We start from the raw sequence: 6,577 nt of genomic DNA, 5'->3' as shown, positions 1-6,577 counted from the left end.
ATACCAACTACAGCTCTTGTTTTCTTACTTGAAACTTCAATGGATTCCTTCAGCAGTTTAAATGGTCACTGCCACATACCACAATTCAGGAAGTAAGGTTCCATCTATCTAAATAGCCACAACTCACTGGATCCATACTGAGTCTTGGAAGACAAGTTGGGTCCAAAGAAAACTGCTAGAACCACTCTTCTACTTTTAGTCTTGGTTAGAAAAATGTGGTATATATTGGTCTACCAACTGTGCATTGGTGAGGATAGGTGGGGTTAAGCTGCAGTAACATAGAAACCCTATAATGTCATGGTCTAACAAAGGAAAGGATTCTTAATCACATAGTTCAGGGTAGATGACAGGTAGGTAAGCTGACTGAATCCAGTAGCTGCTAAGAGTTCCAGGGTAGCAGGGCAGACTTCCTTGGCCCAGGCTGTCATAACAAACTACCAAACACCAGAGGTTTAAATGATCAGAATGTGTTCCCCTCAACTCTGGGTGCTGGGGACAATATAAGCAAGGCACTGGCAGAGTAGATGTCTAGTGAAAACTCCTTTTCTGGCTTACAGGTGCCTGACCTCTCACTGTGTCCTCACATGGGACAGTGAGATGGTCCCCTCTTATAAGGAGACTAATCTTATTGAATCAGGACCTCCACCCTTATGATTTTATTTAACCTTGATTGCTTCTTTGCCACAAATGTAGCCATAGTAAGTACACTGCTTCAGCATGAGTTTGGGGGAAGAGAATACAATTCAATTCATAAGAGCATACCATCTACAGCTATAGTCCAGAAATGACACACAGTACTCCCATTGATACTCTCATGGACAGAATTTGTCATGTGGCTTAAATTACAAGAGAATCTGGAACTATACAGTAATAAGAGACTATTTCTTGGGTGTAATCTTTGCCATACACTGTGTCCTAGCCTTGAAGAAGAACAAAGTCTTTGAAAGTCAGAACAAGAGTAGGAAGCACACCTGAGATTATCTACTAAGTATGTTCAACTCACTAAGATCTAATTCTGAAGAGGACTCCTTTGGGCAGTGTGGAAAGTAAGGAATTCTCTATATGTGTGGTATTTTGACATTTAGTAGGTCTCCTGCCTGGGACGAGCAGAGATACTTCACCACTATCATGTCCATTTATACAGATGAGAATACTGAAGCTCAGAGCGGTCAAATAACTTGCTTGAGGTCACACAGCTGGTGAGTATGAAATAATCTAATATTAGGCACTAACCTGGGGAATTCCCCTATTTTTATTGTGGTGATTGTTGACCCAGGTCACTTAGGAAGTGCTACATCAACTCCTCCTGCAGTTTAGATCCTGTTTACGGACAGTTTTGGTAAACAAACAATGCCCTGGCCACTGCCAAGATTTCTCTTTGATTTTGGATGTGACTCAAAGTTCTGAAGCTCAGTCCTTGAGGCCTTGCTTCAAGAGTGGTGATTGCAACAGTAGCCAATCTCAGCAGGGAAGTCATGTCTACAAGGTTTTTTCTTTGCTCTTAAGTTAGGATCTCAGATCAGTCAGTTTAGTGGATTCTATGTAGCCCATTCCCAAACATCATATCTTTCCCTAAGGAATGGCAAGAACACGCTACAGGTGCAAATACATCACACAGTGCTCTCAAGTAACTGAAATCAGTGGATTTATCTATGCATCTTCTTCTGGAGTATCCCATATGTGCCAGATATTGCTTGATGTTGGGACCATAGAAGTGGTCAACAAAGCCCAAAGCCCTATGCTTTCGTGGCATATGAAATTCAATAAAGAGGAGCAGGATATAAAGGAAGTGATTATGGAAATGTAAAAGCCTGTGATATGCAGCCACTTCCCTGCTGAGAGTTGCAACATCTGTACTCAAGTAGGTTTCTGTGTGTGTGTGTGTGTGTGTGTAGTAGTAGTAGTAGTAGTAGTAGTAGTAGTAGTAGTAGTAGAGGGTGCATCTCAAACCTTTCCACTTCATATGTCTTTTGCTTTGGGCATAGGACTAACAGAGTCTTGGTCATAGCAATTCTAGCTCTTCTATTTATTCAAGGCTATGGAATGGGGTTGGTGAGCCTGACTCTAGCATCAGATAGACTTGAAGTGGCTTGTTAAAAAGAAAGGAGAAGAACAAAGGGAAGAGGAGAAAAGGAAAAGACTTGGCCTTTGCCCTGATTAATGGATTCTGGTAGTTCATATAGGAGGGAAACCCATAAGCCATTCTATACTTGGCCTAATGTTAAACTCTTCATCCTAAACTCTGTGTTGTCAAAGAAGGAAGGACAATAGAAGAAGTGAGGCTCCAGTTGGACTGGGAAGGAGAGGAAGGATAAGGATAGGGTGGGCACACTCCTTCCCAAGCCACGTAGGATGGATTGGCTGTGTGTTGGCTGGTAACAGAGACTAACAGGCCAGTCAGGCCCAGGCAAGATATTGAGCCCCCAAAGTGAGGACTTTGGAGCAGTCAGAAGGAAAGCACCAGAGGATCTTGGCTATAAGTTTACAGAGGCCATTGTGCAGCCCATGGTCTCCAACTCTCATTCTGTTCTCTTTCTTGCCTTCATCTTTGCACTACCTCCTACTTTCTTTCCCTTCTTTAGGGTATCTTCATCATCTTCCTCCTTTTCTTCTGACATCCACTTATTTCATTAGCAAAATAAGGATGCTCCTACTAGAGGCTACACGTGTTACCTATTCTGCCTTGCTTTCCAATTCTGAGATCTGATTCCATGTTTAATGCTGCCCCATGCTGTTCTTATTCCTGGTGCCCCAAAGAGATGGCTGAGTCCCTGGGCCTTGGGTGGCTGTTTGCTTGAGGGCTGTGAACAGCTTGTTACCTAAGCTGTAGACAGGTGAGGATGCCAAGCCTATATGTTGCTTTGCTTCTAGAATCAAATGGCTTCCTCTCAGCATCATAGTCCCTTTAAGATGAGAGAGAAGCTACAAGGAGATCTTTGATGTAGTTCAACTGAGAAATCCATCAGGAGGCAGCAAGCCCGGAAATGCCTGAGAGTAGGGCTCCACAGTTGGCTGCATTGACAAGCCTTGCCTGGACTTTGTTTTCTGATGGCAAACATTTCTCTGACATAAACACAGGCAGAACAGGGGAATAACAACCTTCAGTCACCAAACAAACAAAACAGGAATGAGACCTGCCTTACATGGGCGGATGGCTCTTTCTCCAGTGATGCAGTTCAAGGGGCCTTCACTGTGGAATTTCCTGCCTGGAGCATGATGGATTTTCCATTCTTGCCCTTGAATGAGCACTGTCCTTACAACTCAGTGGATAGTCAGTGGAGCTCTGCCAGGCCCTCTGGGAAACAGGCAGCATTGTCTTCTATGGCCTTGGTCAAGGGGCATGCCTCCTTGCTTGACTAACAAAATTAGTCAGGAGTTGGGTGAGTGCTGCTGCTGTACCTTTTCCAAACACTATGACACCCCTTGCCCTCATGTACCCAATGACTTGACTTGACATCATTTATTGCAGCCCACTCTTGGAATACTTGCCTTCATGTATCTGATACTCCAGCTGTACCAGATCATTCCTACTATCCATGGGGGGTCAGGTATTGTTGCATTCCTGGGTCTACTGATTCTTTTTCTAGCTTGTATCACCCTTCTATCGTCCCATTTATTCCCATCCAAGAAGCAGTGTAGCAAAGGGTTATGAGCATGGAATCTGCTAGGTTTGATGCAAGACTCTCCCCTTTCCCAAATGTGTGGCCCTGGGCAAGTCAGCCAACCTCTCTGAGCCTCCATTTCCACATCTGTTAAATGAGTGTGCATATGGCATTCATTTCACTGTGGTAAGTCCTAAATGAGTTACTATTTGCAATATATTTAGGAGAGTATCTGGTATCTAGTAAGCACTATATACGGGTTAGGAATTAATGTGTAAGTCCTAAGTCTTTCAAGGTTAAGTTTATATGAATTATTGTCCATGAAGTCTTCTTGGTCTACTCCAGTAGAATTTCCTCTCCATTCTCCAATAGCCTTGTCATGGATCTGTCCTCGAGAGCTAACTGAATGGTATCCTAACGATGTATGTGCATATGTGTACAACCCAAGGAAAATGACCTCCTCTGTAACTTCCAGAAGACCAACACCCAACAAATGCTCCATAGGACCTTGGTAAGTGATTGAAATGAAGTGAAAAGGGGTGGTAAAAGGACCTTGGGAAACAGCACAGCTGGACTTGACCCATCACCAGCATGTTATATGTTGATCTACACTACATCTGGGACCTTCTTTATGTGTTTTGGGGCAGAGTTGAGAGGAAAATGAATAATGGGATATACCAAGCAGCCTCCATCCAAAGTAGTGTCATTAGATTCCATTAAAACATGACTAAGCCAGGTGCTGGTGACTCCTGCCTGTAATCCTAGCTATCCGGGGGCTGAGATCTGATAATCGCAGTTTAAAGCTAGCCCAGACAGAAAAGGCCTTGAGATCTTACCTCTCATTAACTACCAAAACAACCCAGAAGTGGAGCTATGTCTCAATTGGTAGAGTGCCAGTTTTGAGCAAAAAAGCTCAGATACAGTGACCTCACCCTGGGTTCAAGCCCCAGGATCAATGTACACACAATCACTAAAACCACTAAAGTTTTATATAATATAAAATTGCATTCAATGTTAACAATAATTTACCATTAACTACAATAAACAGAAGTATCATTCCTCATCCAGATGACAGCTCCAGTATATTAAATGAGTCGTAGTAAGGATTTACAAATTAAGATTGAATTTTTTTTTTGGTTGGTCATAGGGCTTAAACTCTCAGCCTAGGCACTGTCCCTCAGCTCTTCAGCTCAAGGTGAGCACTCTACCACTTGATCCACAGCTCCACTTCTGGTATTTTGCTGGTTCATTGGAAATAAGAATCTCATAGGCTTTCCTGCTAAGGCTGGCTTTGAACCTCAATCCTCAGATCTCAGCCTTCTGAGTAGCTAGGATTACAGGCGTGAGCTACCAGTGTCCAGAAAGATTTAAGGACAGATTTTTCTCAAGTAAAGAGATATTGTTTCTTTTGAGCATATTGGTACCATATAGAATGCAGGAGAGATATCACTAGAGTGGGAAATTTATCTGTGGCAAATGCTTTTTTTTGTTTTTTAAAGGATGCCTAAATCGTTGCATGCCTTCACTCAGGGGCCACAGTGGAAGTTCAGATTAACTATTACATGATTTTTCTTTATTTCCCATTGTGATTTTGTATCAATTTTTCTACCTTTAATCCCAGAATTCTGACTCTACAATAAAGCCAGATCAGTTCTGAGCTCAGAAGCAAACCCGTACACATTTCCTTCCCTGAAAATTCAAGCCACTGGTGTCCTTCTTGTACAGCTTACCTAGTCCATGTTGAATTTGGGCCTCTAAACCCTGCCCAGTCACTTTCGCCTCTTTTCCTTCTGGTTTAGGACTTGACACACCCAGAAATTTCTCAAATCAGGCCCCCTGTCTATTGTGGGTTGACTAAGGCTCAACCAGAGTGCTGAACCATTTAAAAATGTATTTTTATTGTTATTATAAAGGTGATATACAGAAGGGTTACAGTTAACTCAGGTAAAGTGTACATTTCCTTTTGAACAGTGTCACCCCTTCCCTTGAACTCTCCCAGTTTTTCTGAACCATGTCTGCAGTGCTCTAAGCATCCTCTTAGGCTTTAACTATGCTATATGATTTCTGATCTTTGCCAATGCTACCACTTGGTGAAATGACTTCTCTATGGGCTGCAAGTCATGGTAGCTTTTTGTATACCTTACAGTACCTAGTATGGTAAGGGTGGAGGCTGGCTTTTATGTAATAGAAGCTTCCTAATCCTTCGTGGTTAAATTGGTGGGTCATGTTGAATCAAGGAACAGGAGGTGGGAATTAAATCTGAAGGTACTCTAATCAGATTTCTCTTAACTTTTTCACTTCTAATCATACATGTGGATCCCTCGGAGCAACCAGGCTCTGCCGTCTCTCTGGCTCCTCTTTCTGTCATATGACTCTTTCATTCATGCTCCTTTGTCATCCCATTCCCTCATTTTTTTTCTGGAGTGGTGGGACGTGTGCTATTAGAATTTGAACTCAAGGCCTCATGCCTACTTAGCTTTCTCGCTCACAGATGGCACTCTACCCCTTGAGCCATACGTCCAGCCTGACTTCTTGCTGGTCATTCTTTCGAGGCTTGCAGAATGCTCTGAAGGGATGGCCTTGAACTGCCATTTTCTGTATCTCAGCTACCTGAATAGTTAGGACTGCAAGTGTGAGTCACAGTGCTCAGCTTCTCTCCTGCTTCTTAAAACAATTTCAACAGGTTTCATTGTTCTATTTTCATACATGCGTACTTTGACCGCATTCCCCCTCCTTCACCTTCTCCATTTGCCCTTCCCTCTCTCACTGATGCAGGCACCCTAATATAGCCAGTTGGAAATTGCCTCTCTTAAAATTTCTCTTGCTCAGACTGGGAAGGTGGCTCAGTGGTAGAGTGCTTGCCTTGGATGCATGAGGTCCTGGGTTCGATTCCTCAGCACCACATAAGCAAAAAGAAAAAAGCCGGAAGTGGTGCTGTGGCTCAAGTGGTAGAGCGCTAGCCTTGAGCTGAAGAG

At 43.1% G+C, this 6,577-nt stretch overlaps 1 long non-coding RNA gene across 1 annotated transcript; it reads left to right on the top strand.

Moving 5' to 3' along the window:
- The first annotated feature begins 1,110 nt into the window (after window positions 1-1,110).
- Window positions 1,111-5,481, top strand: LOC105986996. The gene is made up of 3 exons (XR_001175142.1): window positions 1,111-1,199; window positions 3,975-4,113; window positions 5,402-5,481. It is a non-coding gene; the product is annotated as an uncharacterized LOC105986996 (long non-coding RNA).
- Window positions 5,482-6,577: the final 1,096 nt, after the last annotated feature.

The sequence above is a fragment of the Dipodomys ordii genome, unplaced genomic scaffold, assembly GCF_000151885.1.
Source record: "Dipodomys ordii isolate 6190 unplaced genomic scaffold, Dord_2.0 Scaffold38, whole genome shotgun sequence".
NCBI classification, from domain to species: Eukaryota; Metazoa; Chordata; class Mammalia; order Rodentia; family Heteromyidae; genus Dipodomys; species Dipodomys ordii.
This window is presented reverse-complemented; position numbering and strand designations above follow the sequence as displayed.